The following is a 16,397-nucleotide window of genomic DNA, read 5'->3' as shown; positions in this document are numbered from 1 at the left end:
CAACGGGGGGGACCAATTATTTTTTTCGCACGACTCAAATCACTCTGCTGGAGTTGCGGTTTTATTGAACAAGTTTAATGGGGACGTTTTGGAACATTGGCTCGATGTGGAGGGGAGATGGATCATTTTGGTTGTGAAAGTGGACAATATGACGTTTATTATTTGCAATGTTTATGGACCCAATAGATCTGGACAAGCAAAAGAGCTATTTCTAAACTTTCTCTTAAATTGGATAATCTAAAGGAAAAATACAAGGAATCTATATTTGTCATTGGTGGAGACTAAAATGACGCTCCAGATGAAGAAATGGATCGGTGGCCTCCAAGAACTCTTTCAAACTCTGGATTTCAACCCACTTTATTTTTATGTGACAAATATGCTTTCGGATGCTTGGAGATTCATGAACCCTGATGCCAGAGACTACACATGGACCAACATGAGTAGATCCGTTTAGTCAAGGATTGATCTTTGGTTGTTATCCACAAAAGGGTAACAGTATATATCTGACGTATCTCATGCCCATGCTCCGCTGTCTGACCACAAAGTCATACATTTAAGATTGAAGGGTTCGAAAGAAAAGACAAATATTAGGGGGTATTGGAAGTTAAATAATAATATTTTGAAAGACAAACAATTTAAAGAAAGTGTAGAATTACTTGCTGAGGATATCTTTAATGCGAAAGAAATGTACCCAATCCAGAAATGGGAATTCTTTACATTTAAAGTGAGAGATTCTGCGATGAAAAGGCCTAAGGAAAACAAGAAGCCAAACACGAGTAAAGATGATCGTTTGTTGACCCAACTGCGACAGTTGAATTCTAAACAAATATTATCTGAAGACGAGAAAAGAGAGTTTCAAAATCTCAGTGACGGTTTAGATCATATGTATATTAATTTGGCCAAAGGTGCTTTTATCAGGTCCAGAACTAAGTGGTTAGAAGAAGGCGAAAGGAATTCAAGTTACTTTTTTGGTCTCGAAAAAAGAAATAGGCGACGCAATAACATTGTCTCTCTCAATATTAATGACACAATCAGTACAGACCCTGCTGAGATTTCAAAATGTGTTACTTCATCTTATGGCAAATATACACCTCAGTGTTTGACCAAGCAAAATGTGACACAATTATGGAGAAAATTGGCCAGTTTATTCCAAAAATATCGGCCCAATTTCAAGAAAATTGCGATAATGAGCTTTCTTGTGAAGAAATTACTGATGCTGTTCATTCGATGAAACGAATGAAGTCACCTGGATGTGATATAATTAAGGATGTTTTATTTCTTATGTACAAGGATTGCTTAAATCGAAAAGAAATGGCAACCACGCAGGATTTCATTAATACAATTATGCCTATGGGCAATCCTTTTGTAACAGAAGAAAATTCTTTATGTGGGATTGGAAAGATTTTTGTTTTCATAAAGTCTTCAGAACTATAGAGATTGCCATTATGATCAAAAAGATCTGCAATTAAAGTTATGCCCATTATAGAGACTTTTACGCTCACAGAATTCGTAGAGTTTGATTGGCAATTTTGTTACTGAATAGTTACATCCAAGCCAAAATTTCAAACCTCCTACTTTCTTGAAAATATTGTAAGGAATAAAGGACCATAATGAATTTGGACATTGGAGACAGTTCTTGGTGATATCAATTGGAACAGAGCTTGGTTATACCCCTTTAAATTCTGTATCTCAAATAAGTGCAAAGAAATTCATTTCAAAATCTTACACAATATCTATCCAAGTAAGGTAATTATTTCCAATTTTGTTGATATTAGTGCAACTTGTTCCTTTTGCCAAATTGATCCGGAAACCACCATTCACTTATTTTGTCGCTGCTCAGTTACATCTAAGTTTTGGAGTGATGTAAGGGACTTTATTTTGACAAACACCGGCAAATGTATAACGATTGAGTCTAAAGATAGCATAACTGTTTTGACTCTGAAGATGTATCACTCCGTTATGTGATGAATGTTACTAATTTACTTTTGGGGAAATTCCACATTCATAAGGCAAATTTCTTTCATTCTTCTCCTCTTCTTTGTGTGTTTTTGTTTGAGCTGCATTCATATGTACATGTACTGTCCCTCGTGAAAAACAAGAAAAGTCTGCACACGTTGTCACACTTTGCTGAGACGTTTTCTGTCACCCCTGACCAAATTGGGAATGTGTTAAAGTGTTGAGTCCTTTGTTTTTTCAGATAAAATGTCAAATTACAGCGTAATTATTGTATTAGGTTGGTTGTATTGTTGTTGTATTTTTGTTGTTCTTGTTAATGTGCATTTCGTTCATACATTGGTCTGTTTCATTTGATTGTAAAAATGCTATTTTTGTAAGTTGTGCAAATGTTAAATAAAGCCATTAAAAAAATAACGAAAAATAATAAAGAGAAAATTGGGTTTGCTAGATGTGGAGGGGTCCTTCGGTAGCCTTCGCATCTGCTGATGACCTTTGACTCCATGTTTGTCACCCCTGTTTGTTACATTTGTATGTTCTGAGTTACGAAATAATCACAATTAAAACAATAATAATAAAGTAAAACATTTACTGCTACTTTTGCGAGGATCATCCTTTTTTTTTTTTTTTTCGTTTGGTGTCCTCTGCGTGCCTGTAGAAAACGTCACGTCAATGCTACGTTGCTTTGGGAATCAGACCGGTTAAGGGTCGGAGGAAAAATTTGGGAATGTTTTATTAAGAAATGTTTTACACTATATACAGACATTCTATTCCTACAATCTTGTAGCCTGAGTGAACCACTGGGCAAAGAAATATATTTGAAAATACGTGTGACGTCATTAGCAAGCGCGCAGCCTCCGAAGGATCCCGTCCACATCTAGTACCTACACCGGCAACACAAGACGACGATACAAAACGGTTATATACTCATTTTATGAAGAGCTATGATGCAACAATGAAATATAAAGTAAACGTCTATATAATCACATTATAATGTTAATTTGTAAACCTTTACCCACCTGAAAAACAGGTTAAAGTGTGAGGTGGTGTAGAGCCAGCGACACTGCAGTCGGTTGTTCGCCAATTCTCATCGGCAATGAGGAAATGGCTGCGCGCATGCGCGATTGACGACCATCGCAGGTGTCGCAGGCTTACCACTCGGCTCACACTGCCATCTCCTGACCAAGTTGAATGATTGTCTGACACGCCAGAATATCAGAGGGGAAATAAAAATCAGTCTCAGATGTCTTGACAAAAAAAAAAAAAAAAAAACATACACCACTGTGATCACACACAGTGGGTATCACACAGTGCCGGTTGGGAGTATGACTGTACTTATAGGCTCAGTATAAAAAGTTTTAATGTTCTCGCAGAATCAAGGTTCAAAACCATGTGCAGGCAACAATTCAAAAAGTAACTGATTTTCCAATTTATCAAAAGCCTTTTGAAAGTCAATGAATAGGATGAATCCTTGGTCTTCTATCCATCCATCCATCCATTCTCTGTACCGCTCGTCCTCACAAGGGTCGCGGGGCTGCTGGAGTCTATCCCAGCTATCATCGGGCAGTAGGCGGGGGACACCCTGAACTGGTTGCCAGCCCATTGCAGGGCACACAGAAACAAACAACCATTCACGCTCACATTCATAATCAATCAGCCTGCCATGCATGTATTTGGAATGTGGGAGGAAACCGGAGTACCTGGAGGAAACCAACGCAGGCACGGGAAGAGCATGCAAACTCCACACAGGATGGCCGGAGCCGGGATTGAACCCACGACCGATGCTGTCTCTCACTGTGAGGCCATCGTGCTAACCAGTCGCCCACCGTGCCACCCGGGTCTTCTATCGCATCATAATAATCTAAGAGGTCTTTAACGAATTTGATGTCAATATGAATTGATCTTTTGTTTACAAAGCCTGATTGTGTTTCACGGATAATTAGTATTTAATTTCTTAAAGTCTGTCATTATATATGTATGTTTGTCGCTTGTAGTTATTATTTAGAAGTACAATGCTTTCATAGCTTTGGATTTTTGTCCAGTTTCGGGATTAGAGGGATCATACCTTGTTTCGTTCTCGTTAATAGGATTAGATTATTGATTGTTTCCTTAAAAACTTGAAAAAGTATGTTCCTATGTGATTTCCAGAAGTGTCTGTAAAAGTTGCCAGCTAAGCCATCTGTCCCTGGTGAGCGGTCTAGTTTTAAACACATAAAATAGCCTTATCAACCCTTACGAAAAAGAAGTTTATCTAAGTATACTGCAAGTATACTTGTTTTATACTAAAACATAGGCAGTATACTTTAAGTGTACTTAGAAATACTAGGTTTTATAAACTTCACAGAAGTATGCTTAAAAATACTTGGCTTGTACTGAAAAGTATACAGAAAAGTCCAAGATAAAATTTTACTTACATGGAAGCTTAAAGTATACTCGTTCCTTCTGTAAAGTACACAGGAAAAATACAAGGTTATAAGGACATTAATACTGCGACTTACATCTATATGAAAGCATATATTGTACTCTACCACAAAGTGGGAATACTTAGCCCTGTCCATATTGGTCGTTTCCGATTCATGTTTGCATTAACGTTAGAAGAACAAACATGTTTTTCACTATACTGAAAAGCAGTTGGCTTTAAGTTGTACATGTTGAACATTATAGTGCTGTAGTTTTCAGGTTTACAATTGCGCCGTAAATGTGCTCAACTGCATTCTTTATATACATTAAAAACACACAAAAAGATTCAGAAACATTTGACTTGACTTGATTAATCCAGGTTTTAGTCCCTTTCATAAGGATTTGGCAGTGGCGTCATATACACAGCATCATGTGTTTCAACAAGACATTTCAGGCCAGACAGCTGAAATTATTTCCATTCTTTTAACATCATATGTAGCGTCGGTTGAAATAATGAAGCTTTACTGGTGGTCCGAAGTTTCTCCTTTTATTCCTTTTGTCTCGTACACACAAAACCTCTTACACCTGGCGCTAAAAAATAAACAAACATGACGCCACGAGTTTCAATTCTCTCTATACATGCAAAGTGCACTTAATTAAACGCATATTCAAATCAGAAACATAAATCTGTAGACCGATAAACACAAATATTCACCTTATTGACACTTTCAACCGGGCTAAGTATCTTTAAATTATCAATCTTGTCGTCGGAGAATCCTTTTTTTCTTTCTTCCGAATCGTCTTGATACGGACTGTCAAACAGCATCCATTCAGTAGTTATCCACTTCCGTGTTCCTTCAAAGTAAAACTTCCGCCCAACAGGAAGTAAAAAAAAAAAGTCTGGTACAGTGAACCCTCGCTACTTCGCGCTTCACTTTTCGCTTCAGTGCTTCGCGGGTCTAAAAAATATTCGGTGGCATTGTAGTTTCGCCGAGCGGCACAAGGGGGCGCTGGAGCGGTTAGACGGCCGGCGTGTGCCGAAGAGGAGAGTGGACGAAGAAGAGAGTGGACGAAGAAGAGCACGTTCCCCCGGGCACGATTTGGGGCGACGTTTCGCGCGGTTCGGACTGTACCAGAGCTCCGGCCGGCGTGCGTGGCAGTTAAGCCGTAGAGGAGCACCTTCCCCGGGCACGGGCGGTGCCAAGCGGCCCCTAAGTTTAACCGAATGGAAGCTCCGGAGGAGGAGGGCGGGCGTGTGTCACAGTTAAGCCGAATAGGAGCACCTTCCGCCCGGGCACGAGCGCGGCGACATTTCGCTTCGCTCGGGGCCGTGCGAGAGCTCCGGAGGAGACCGGCCGGCGTGCGTGGCAGTTAAGCCGAAGAGGAACAACTTCCGCCCGGGCATGAGCGGAGCGCGAGACTGTCAGTTATGAATGAATAAATAAATAAATGAAGAATGCCACCTTTCATTTCACAGGGCACACCGGACGGCGTACCAGCAGGTAAAAGTCGAAGTAATTAAATAAATACAAAAAGAAGTAATTGAATAAATACAAAAATAATGGTTGGGGAATAAAAAAACAAGTTTTAATAATAATTTGTTTAGTTTTTTTATTATAACATGAATTTCACTCTCTCTCTCTCTCTCTACCCGTATATATATATATATATATATATTATTTTCTTTTTAAGCATTTTTGAAGGTGCGCCGCTACTTCGCACTTTTTTTTTTTTTAAACATTTTTGAAGGTGCGCCGCTACTTCGCGGATTTTCAGTTTTCGCGGATGGTCTCGGTCCCCATTAACCGCGATAACCGAGGGTTCACTGTATTGCAAAACAAATTCGCTAATAGGCCCATAGTCCTTTACACCATATATGAATGTACTTTTCACATTGATCTGCTAGTTTGTACATACTGGGATAACTGATTTAGTAAGAGCCTCAACTAAAACGCAACATAGTTTGGCACATGAACAAAATGCAGAAAACGGATGTGAACATGCTTGTTTGAAAACAACCAGATCTTTGATGAAACAAAATGTGCCATCTTTCAAGCATATAGCACTATTGTACCTCTTCTTCAGTCTGTCATAGTTTTGACTGCGATATAAAACTCCATTGATCAAAAACCGGTTATAAAACCGGAAGCAGTTGTTTAGATTTGCACAGAAACCGAGTGGTCTAAGGCGCCGCGTTCAGGACCCAGTCTCCCCAGGAGGCCTGGGTTCGAATCTTGAATTTCCCCATTGTGGGACTAATAAAGGGAATATTATTATTATTATTATTATTAAAACATCTCCGATCTGATCCCAAATTATCGTGTCTTTTTGCAATGACGTCCTAGTGAGCCCTCCAGTGGCCAATTCGTAGTGTCTGCAGCTCTCAAGCCCATGTGCCAAATGTGCTTTATCATATTTGTTCTGTCTATGAGTAAGTGTGCGCTGTAAATGTGAGTGTTGGTCATGAAAATACTATGTGCGTGCGTTGTCTACCGGGGACTTCGACGGCCTAATCAGCCCTGCCGCAAGGGACTCGGAAATATACGCCTTCATCGCCGCTTGCTCCGGCTGAGAGAGCTTATATAGGCGCGCCGATGGGAGGGGCGCGCCGGGCACCAAATCTATGGCGCAGTCGTACGGGCGGTGGGGAGGCAGGGACTGGGCCCTATCTTTACTAAAAACCCCCCGGAGGTCGTGGTAGACTCGGGGCACGTTATCGAGACAGATCACCTCGGGGGTTGAGGACCGGGGGCTCGGCCCCTCCTCCGCCGCGCGTAAGCAATTTGCGTGACAATGGGGGCTCCAGTTGTCGATAGACAACCGGTCCCAATCGATGACGGGTCGGTGGCGACGTAACCAGGGTAGACCGAGAACGATGGGGGCCGCTCTGGACGGCATAACAAAAAACGCCCGCCTCTCTACGTGGTTGCCTAGGACTCTTAACGTGAGTGGGGGGGTTACCTGCCTGATCTCCGCCAGGAGCTGCCCGTCGAGGTCACAGACCCTCTTGGGCTTCGCGAGAGTTTCTACCGTGCAACCTAACTTGGCGACCAACCCGGGGTCAATAAAGCAGTCGTCGGCGCCGGAGTCCACTAACGACTGGACGCTATACCGGGCGCCCGGAGCGATTACCTCTCCACTCAACTCAAGTCTTAGGTGCTTCGGGCTCCGTATCCCCCCTATCGGTAGGGAGATCGTCGGCGACCTCCCCCTGAGGGGAGGGAGGATCGGGTGGCACGGCGGACGACTTACAGAGTTCCTTGGGGGTTGCCGGCGGAGAGCCGCGTGGGGGGCGTGCCGGGCAGGAGGACACGCGGTGACCAGACGCGCCGCAGTAGAAACACGATCCGGAACGCAGACGTCTTTGGCGCTCCGTCGAATCCAGCCGGCCCCCTCCCAGCTGCATCGGCTCGTCGGCGGGGCGAAAGGCGGCGACCGGATGACGCGCCGCCTCGGTGCGCGGCTGCTCAGCTCCCCTCTCCCGGCGTCTCTCTCGCAGGCGATTGTCCAAGCGGATTGCCAGGGAGATGAGCTCCTCCAGGGAGGAGGAGTCCTCGCGAACGGAGAGCTCGTCCTTCAGGGCCGTATTGAGTCCGCGGCGGAACAAAGTCCGTAAGGAAACGTCATTAAATCCGCTCTCCGCCGCGCAAATGCGGAAGGCGATCGAGTAGTCAGCAACGGATCGGCTGCCCTGGGTGCAGTCGAGGAGTTCCCCCCCCGCCGCCCTCCCCTGAACTGGGTGGTGGAAAACCCGCTCAAATTCCTCCAGGAAAGCGGGAAAGGAGGAACGAAGATCGGACCGGGCATTGCTCACTGCCACGGCCCAGGCGCTGGCTTGGCCGGTCAACAGGCTCATCATGAATGCCACCTTGGCGCTGTCGTGAGCATAGGTGATTGGTTGCTGATCGAAGATCAGACGGCACTGGTGAATAAATTGCGCGCAAGTGCCGGGCTCCCCTCCGTAGCGAGGGGGGTGTGGTAAATTTGGCTCCCGTCCGAAAAAGGCGGTTGGGGAGGCTCCGGCCGCGAGAACCGTCGGATCGGGGGTTTCGCCGGTCCGCGGCAGGAGGCTGCCAAGGTGGGTGTCGAGAATCTCGAGGCGGTGGGACAGCTGGCCAACGACGCTGCGGAGCTCCGCGAGTTCCGCCGACTGCTGCCCCACCATCTCTCCTTGACTGGCCAAGGCTCTATACACTCTCGCTGCGTCCGCAGGGTCCATGGTGGTCGGATTATTCTGTAAGGAGCTGCTTCCCCAGCCGCGGCTGAGAAAGCAGTGTAGATGGAACCCTTTAACCGCGGACACAGGAGATGCAGCGTTTAACAGGATGTTTATTAGAACACAGGTACTTACAATGCAAATTGGCGTGGAGCCGACGAAGGACAACATAAAGCGCTGGAGGGCAAATCCACTCCAGGGGGGAAACAATATCGACAACAAAAAGAGCTTGCAACGCAAGAAAGGAGAACGAGAACGGAAATCGCTTGCCGCAAAAGGGCAAGGGGAGTCAATCAGAAACGAGCGAAGGGATCCGACGAGAGCAGGGCGCGATGCGTAGTCAATGGGCGTAACGAGGGTCATAACAAGAGGTTCGAAAAATCAATACAAGGCGTGGTACGTGGCGTGAGCAATCGGAAGGAATAATCCGACACTGACTAGCTTAAATACAGGGCGGCAATCAAGACATGACAGGATACAGCTGAGTGACCGGTGGGGGTGCCTCTCCGGCCGTGAAAACATGGCATGATGAAAATGCCGGGAGACACGCCCACGGGTCAGCTGAGAAAACAAAAACAGAGACCGGAAAACACGTGGCGAGACAGAGACGGATCATGACACCCGATACCCACACTACACTCTCATGACGTATGTACGGCGTACAAGTGTTTGAGAGCACAGCCAAAGCATATTGCCGACAATTCTTTTAGGATTTGACCAACATACCATGAAACTGGCGATGTTCGGTGGAATTCTTGCGTCGGTGACGAAAAAATGAGTCTCTTCAATTGTACATATCAAATTATTACATAATTTATCAGTTGTATGTGTGTAATTTCGATTAATGTTTAAAGTCACCCACTTGTTTTGTCCAAGTGCAGCTACCGTACTTGGCGACCTTTTGCATATGCTGCAGATCGATTAGGCGCCGCAAATGGTTCAAATGGAGCCATAGCTCCTATCAGTGGGAAGGCCGTCCCTGAGTTTTTACTTGACTTCTTCATTACTTAAGTTTGAATGTCACTTGAAACTGAAGAATTGTTATTTAAAAAACAAAAACGTGCCGCCATTCTCGATGACATCAGAGACGGAAGTCGGTTACGTCACACGCATAGTCCCAATTTTGCAATATTGGTACGCTTGTAACCTGTGCTCTCTGACACCACGTGTACACTTCAACAAGGTACATATGATGTCGAGTGTTTATTTCGATTGGGCCATTCTTTGTCGCGGTCTTCTCTCTGACCAATTGGCATATTCCGTGGCCAAAATATGGTGAGCAGTTGCTGCGATAGCAGGTGCAGCACAAGGTTATTTTAGTAAACGAAAACGAACTAAATAACTAGAATAGAAAGCACATTTTTGAAAATGAAAATATAAAACAAAAACGCTCTTTAAAAAATTAAAACCAATGTAGGGAATTTAATTTCAGATATACTTGCGAGGCCATTTTCACGGCGGACCTTTCAAGAGAAGTTAGGTCGTCCAACACTCACTCAGTAGTGTGCAAGTGTGTTTCTGTATATTATTTCTCCAGCCGTTGTGATTATGGTGAAATTATGGTGTTCTGAGGGGTGTTTATTCAAGTCAGACTAAGTAGGACTTCACTGAAGGCCTGCGTGTGAAATGCATGGCCCGTCACTGTATCTGAAACTACTTTTTATGTTTACAAAACTAAAACCACCTATAATTTTCGGGAATATGTCCTCCGTTTTTGCCATGGGCTATTAATTGAATATACCAGCATTTGGGATTAATTTCAAAAGTATTAATTTCGATATGACTGCGTGGCTCTGAGCCGGAAGAAGATGAGGTCGGGCAATCGTCTGGGAGTTGTAATCCTCCAAACTAATTGAATCCATAAAACAGATGTGTGTGTGTGTGTGTATGTTTGTTTTCATGCATTGCAGGGACATTTGACCTGAATACACGCAACACTGCAAGGACAATTTGAATTACGAGGACGCAACCCATGTCCTCGTAATTCGGACAATGCTATCATGTTTCTAAGGGTGTAGAATGCTCAAATTCCAAATTTTAGCCAATGTCCCTTTAAACCACAATAACATGAATGTTGTGTATTATTGTGTGAGAAAACGCCCCTGTAGGCAGGACCTTGTATTGCACCCCCTACTTAATAATTCACACAGTCTATATTTCACAGCTTTTGATTGGCCGATGGTCATAATGCTGTCCGTTCACTCCTCCAAGATGCTGCTCCAGGTGGTTGACAGGATGAAGGCTCCCCGGGGGGCGTGACTTGACATTATTTTTGACAGGTAAGTCACGCCCTCATGGAACATCAGCTGATAAAGACGAGTAACAAGACACCATCATGCGACACCCTGAAGAAGGCGAAAGACTCGCCGAAACATGTCAGGTAAATAAATCTAGCCGAAAACAACATCGCACTGCAATTTCCAAGCTGAGCTGTAATTTTGTCTATTCATTTAAAGTTCAATTGCCTTTGCTGTTTTAAATAATAATAATTGAAATGTTCTAAATAATGACTAGGTGTAATCAATATGGACAAAATTCGAGGACTTCTGCACTCATGATTTGGTAAAATGCTGCATTTGTTTTTACTTAAATCTGAACTCTTTTAATGAAAACATTGTAGTCTATGAGTGTATATTTACACCTCATTTCTACCGACGTTTAGTAGAGCTGTGCTGTGACACATGCAATATATTTTATTTAGTTTTGTATTGTATTTACTACATAGGCTCTCATGGTACACTGAAAGACTGAAATATAACTGCTAAACAGATCTGCACCAAGTAATTATACACCGGATAGTTTAACTTGTAATTCCCGCCTTATGGCTTTCTTTAGGTCTTCATCTTCAGCAAGATATGTCAGCAATGAGGCCACAAGGAACTAAGGTTAAACCCAAAGAAGAGGTAGCATATTTTTCATCCTTGGGCAAGGACAAGGATAGGTTCCTCATAAAATATATAAATTCATTTTAAGGTGAGGATTGGCAATCACTTCTTTAGTTTGAGCCTTGTTTTCACCATTGTTTTAATTTAATGATTCTAATTCATCCTAATTCTTTCCCTTGTAAGGTCGAGGAGTGTTCAGTTGCTGCCGCTTTCAGAAGGGAGACTTTCTTATTGAATATCGAGGTGAAGTTATAAGCAAACAGGAACGTGAAAACAGACTGAGACTCTACCATGATGCCCTGAAGGTTTTCATGTTTGAATTTTGCTACAATGGAAAAATACTATGGTATGTTTATATGGCGTGTTGTCAAATTTAATTTACAGTATTTTATTTTTGTCATGACCCGTGTCGGTCAGGTCAGTGTTTTTGTTATTGTTTTTGTCACATTCCTGCCATGTGCACTTTTGTTTATGTTTGTCAGCTGAGTAGGGCGTTTCCCCTCAGCACTCTGTCTCACCAGACACGCACCTGTTCCCCGTTATCATTAGCGCACCTGACTCCCATCTGCTCCCCTAATCATGGACTATTTAAGCACCCCTTGCCGACAGCTCAGCGTCGGAACATTCCTCCTGCTACGCCCGTTACGGACTCTCTCGACCACCCTCCTTCTCTCTCTCGTTTTGTCTCTAGCCCCATGCTCTAGCCCCATGCTCTGGCCCCATGCTCTGGCCCCATGCTCTGGCCCCATGCTCTGGCCCCATGCTCTGGCCCCATGCTCTAGCCCCATGCTCTTGCCCCATGCTCAAGCTCACGGTCCCTAGCGTTTGTCACGATCCTCGTCACTTGTCCTTTTCGTTCTGTTAGGTCACGTTTTGTCTGTCTTTGTTACTTTGCACCCTGCCACGTTAGTTTGTCCACGCCACGTTGTTTGTCCTCGTTGTTAAGTGTAATAAATTCCCTTTAAGTTTACCCGTTCCCTGCTTCCTCGCTTTCTGGGTCCACCCCCTCTTCGCCGAACGGCGAACCGTGACAATTTTTGTAGTTTTTTTTGTGAGTCACCCTCAAAAATGATAAAAACTTGGTACTTTGTATAGTGGTAGTACTACATTGTAAAATATAAGTCAACTTTAGTTGACAAAAAAAAAACAACTCCTCTCGTAAAAAGTGTGACTTGGACATTTTTGATTTCAGTAACATATTTGTTTGAGTGTTCAGTACTCAAACTCAAAAACATTTCATTACCATAGTTAATGACAAGCATGCAGCATTCTAAATACATTTGACTACGGTAAGTTATATGGGTTCTGAACTGTGGAAAGTAAATTTCATTTAATGTTCAGAAGCTTTGATTTCTTATATTCTCTTTTGGATGGATGAGTAAAACTAAAGTCAACTTCACTTTTTATCTGCCCCCACACACAGCACAGGAGAGATTAAATACAGACGGTGACGACAAGGCCAATCCATTATGTGTGTTGTTTTAAAATATCGATCCATGCCACCAGGCTATCAATTATTTATTGCGACAGAGTTCGCAAGATAGCTTAGCGCCGAGCGCTCAAGCAGCGGTGAAAGAAGACGCACCACAACGCTTTTTTTTTTTTTTTATGACCCAGCTTTGACAATCTCGAAAACGCGTCTGAGGTCGCGATTTCATTCCTAAAATGATCAATTGTTAAGCCCTAAACTGCAATGCGATCCCTGTCTCTCTGTGCTCTGTAAGAGGAGCGTTTCCCGACCATGGTTGGGCGGCAAGCAGGAACGGTTTAACACAACACGCACCTACCACTATCGCCAATACCATTATGATCGAGTACAATCATATGCATCGCCGAGTCATCTCGTGCATGGCATTGCCGTAGTGAGAGAATGGCTTTGGTTAACATGGTTTTGCCAATCGATTCTTCACATCGATACATATTTTGAGCAGTTTATATCGATGTTAAATTGAGTTTCGATGACTCTTTACATCCCTGGTGGAGAGCCAACAGGTATGAACAGAATTGTTGTATTTCAATCAATACGTCTCTAGACATAATATAAGATGTTGACTACGTCAGCCATTTAGCAGACACTCTCAGACCGGAACACACAAACAGCTGATGCTATCATGACGAAGAGGTTCGTCTACGTCTCCCAGCTGGCCTGGGAACGCCTCGGCATCCCTCCGGCAGAGCTGGAAGATGTGGCTGGGGAGCGGGAAGTCTGGGCTTCCCTGCTGAAGCTGCTGCCTCCACGACCCCGGATAAGCGGCGGATAATGGATGGATGGATGGATGATTCAAAATCATTCAATTTCATTCACTATGATTCAAATTCATTCAACCCCATTCAACATTTCAGTGTTATTCAGGATTTTTCAAAAACATTCAGTGTCATTCAAAATAATTCCCCCCCAAAAAATCCAGCTTTTCTGCCTTCACACGCAATTTCTTCGGGAATCGCATTTTCTCGTTGTGTGAAGGCGGAGGTTTCGGTCGGACGCCCGCGAAAAGTTGGGTGCGAGCCGATCAATGCTGCAAATGAAAATTTCAAACATCTTACTGGGACAAGTAAGACTGAAACAGAAAAGCCCAAAAATCAGTGTGAGAAGTTCGGTTGACTTGAGAAGGATGTGTGAGAGTAAACAACGGCGAGAGGGAGCGGTGGACTGCGGACTCATCGACAGAGTGAATGAAGGGCAGAGACGGTGGTGGATTTTTTAATTTTTATTGTGATATAGTGCTTGTAAATCTCAGATACATGATATCCAAATAATGAAATATGGCAGTAAGTAAAGCAATACAGAGTGAGATTTAAATGATTAAAAGTTGTCATGGGTTCCAGTTGGTTTGAGATTTTGAGATGAGATTTGGAGTGAAGATGGTTTAGCGCAGGGGTCTTCAATCCTGTTCCTCGAGGGCCGGTGTCCTGCCCGTTTTCCACCTCTCCCTGGTGGAACACACCTGAGCGATCGTTATCTAGCTTCTGCAGACCTTGCTGATTATCTGATCATTTGAATCAGCTGTGTTGCAGCAGGGAGAGATGGAAAACCTGCAGGACACCGGCCCTCGAGGAACAGGATTGAGGACCCCTGGTTTAGCGTGTGAACTAGAAGGTGAGTGGCAGAAGAGCATTGGGAGGAGTGAGAGAGAGGGAATTAAGGAGGTCCAACAGTCGGTCGGTGGAGGGTCGCAGGAAGGCAAGTGGAGGGGTCGGCGAAAGTGACGTCGAGGGAAGAGAGAGTGGTTAGATTTGTAACTTTTTTTAACATTTTAAACGTACCGATCGTTGGCATGGGATGAGAACAGAAAACTGACAAGGTAAGTGAGCCATTGTTAAACAGATCTTTTTTTGTAATGACAGTAAATGTCATTTTACTCTCTTCTGCTTTTAACAGGTCTTTGTTCTGGAGAAAATAAAACCACAGCAACGTCTCAAAGGGCCTCATTGGCATCGGGCTTCATTGACAAAAATTAACATCCCCCGTTTCTAACCCCTGGGAGGACGAGGGGAAAAAACAAGCAAAAAAAATACACCTTAGCTGCTCACACCGCAATGGAGGTCACGGGTATGTGTGTACCTAACTATTGTACCTAGATCCTTGGGAGGATTTTGACTCACCGGTCCCATGTCTGCCTTTTCTCCGCCATCAGATTCGGCAAACGGGCGCACAAAAGAGTACAACATGGAACACTGACCCCGAAAACCAGGGTGGCAACCGTGCAGACAAAGAAGAGATGGAAGCTCGGTCACCCTGCTACGAGCTCTCAATGAGACGTGGCCGCTTTCGCCTGACGAAGGAAGAACTTGCTGCAGAGTTTCCGAGGTCCGCGGCACTAGTGTTCTCCTTCGGCTCAAGTAAAGTCTGTTCTCTATTCTCTTGGGACCATTTCTATTTATTGAAGAGAAAAGGTAGGTAGCTCATCATTAAACGGCTCCTTTCTTTTTTGTAAAGCCAGTAAATGTTAGAATTTTACTGTCCTATACTTTTAACAGGTCCTTCATTCTGGAGAAAGATCGGAGGTAACGGGTATGTGAGTTTGTGTCCCTCATTGATCTATTTTCTACTGTATTAGTGTGACATATTCATTAACTGTTAAGCGATTTAAGAAAAAAAAATGATCATGATTTTTTTTAATATATTGTGAGTCACAGCAAAACCTGTCTCAGCACCGCCTAAATTTTGACTCGCTGATCCTGTATTATGCTCTTCTCTCAACCAAAAGATTTGGAGGACAGGCGCCAAAACACTTGTCAGGGAACACTGAATCCGAAACCAGGGTGGCAACCGTGCGGTACTTCTTTCCCTTCTCGCCGAATTGAACTTTGGCAGGAAACGTCCGTAATTTTACACTTTGTCAGCTTTTGTCCTCACCACCAACTTTATTTTTTTGTTAGAACATTCTTCACGTGGCCCGCGGCTCCGCATCCTCCGTTCGTCTGGACGTGGAAGAGAAGAAAGCTCGGTCACCCCGGTATGAGCTCTCCATGAGACGTGGCTGTGCTTGCTGACGAAGAAAGGCCTTGCAGACGCGTTTGGAAGGTCCATGGCACTAATTTTCTCCTAAGAGCCAAGTCAAGCCTGTTCTCTGTTCTCTTCGGACTGTTTCTATTTATTGAAAGGAAAAGGTAAGTTGGTCATCCTGTAATTTCCTTTTCTCTTCAAAAAGACTCGTAGAATATGCGCCTCACCACTTATTTATTTCCGTTAGTGCGTTGTCCACCGCCCCTGTTGGCTCATCACGCTCTGTTCGTCGAGACAAAGAACTGTCGGAAGCTCAGTCGCCCTCGTGAGAAAGCGCGATGAAACCTGCTTTGCTTGCCCGACGACGGAAGGACTTGCTGACCTGCTTAGAAGGCTCGTGACATGTTCTCCCAAGGATCAAATAGTCTGTTTTCTGTTCTCTTCAGACCATTTTCTATTTTTTGAAAAGTCAAGTCTTCTAAAACAATCCCCATAC

The 16,397-nt window shown here is 44.0% G+C and overlaps 1 protein-coding gene and 1 long non-coding RNA gene across 2 annotated transcripts in view; one reads left to right on the top strand and one right to left on the bottom strand.

Annotated features, from left to right (window-relative positions):
- Positions 1-16,397, bottom strand: part of LOC148320831 (uncharacterized) — a 229,492-nt gene that overhangs the window by 142,652 nt on the left and 70,443 nt on the right. The window lies entirely within an intron of this gene.
- The window catches only part of LOC148320832 (uncharacterized), a 57,384-nt gene continuing 52,395 nt past the window's right edge, over positions 11,409-16,397 (top strand). Inside the window, exons 1-2 of the long non-coding RNA XR_015839389.1 lie at positions 11,409-11,542; positions 11,638-11,800. This is a non-coding gene — a long non-coding RNA (uncharacterized LOC148320832). The remainder of the gene's footprint in view (positions 11,543-11,637; positions 11,801-16,397) is intronic.

The sequence above is a fragment of the Idiotropiscis lumnitzeri genome, chromosome 16 (assembly GCF_059441095.1).
Source record: "Idiotropiscis lumnitzeri isolate Australia: NSW breed Sydney's pygmy pipehorse chromosome 16, RoL_Ilum_1.0, whole genome shotgun sequence".
NCBI lineage: Eukaryota > Metazoa > Chordata > Actinopteri > Syngnathiformes > Syngnathidae > Idiotropiscis > Idiotropiscis lumnitzeri.
This window is presented reverse-complemented; position numbering and strand designations above follow the sequence as displayed.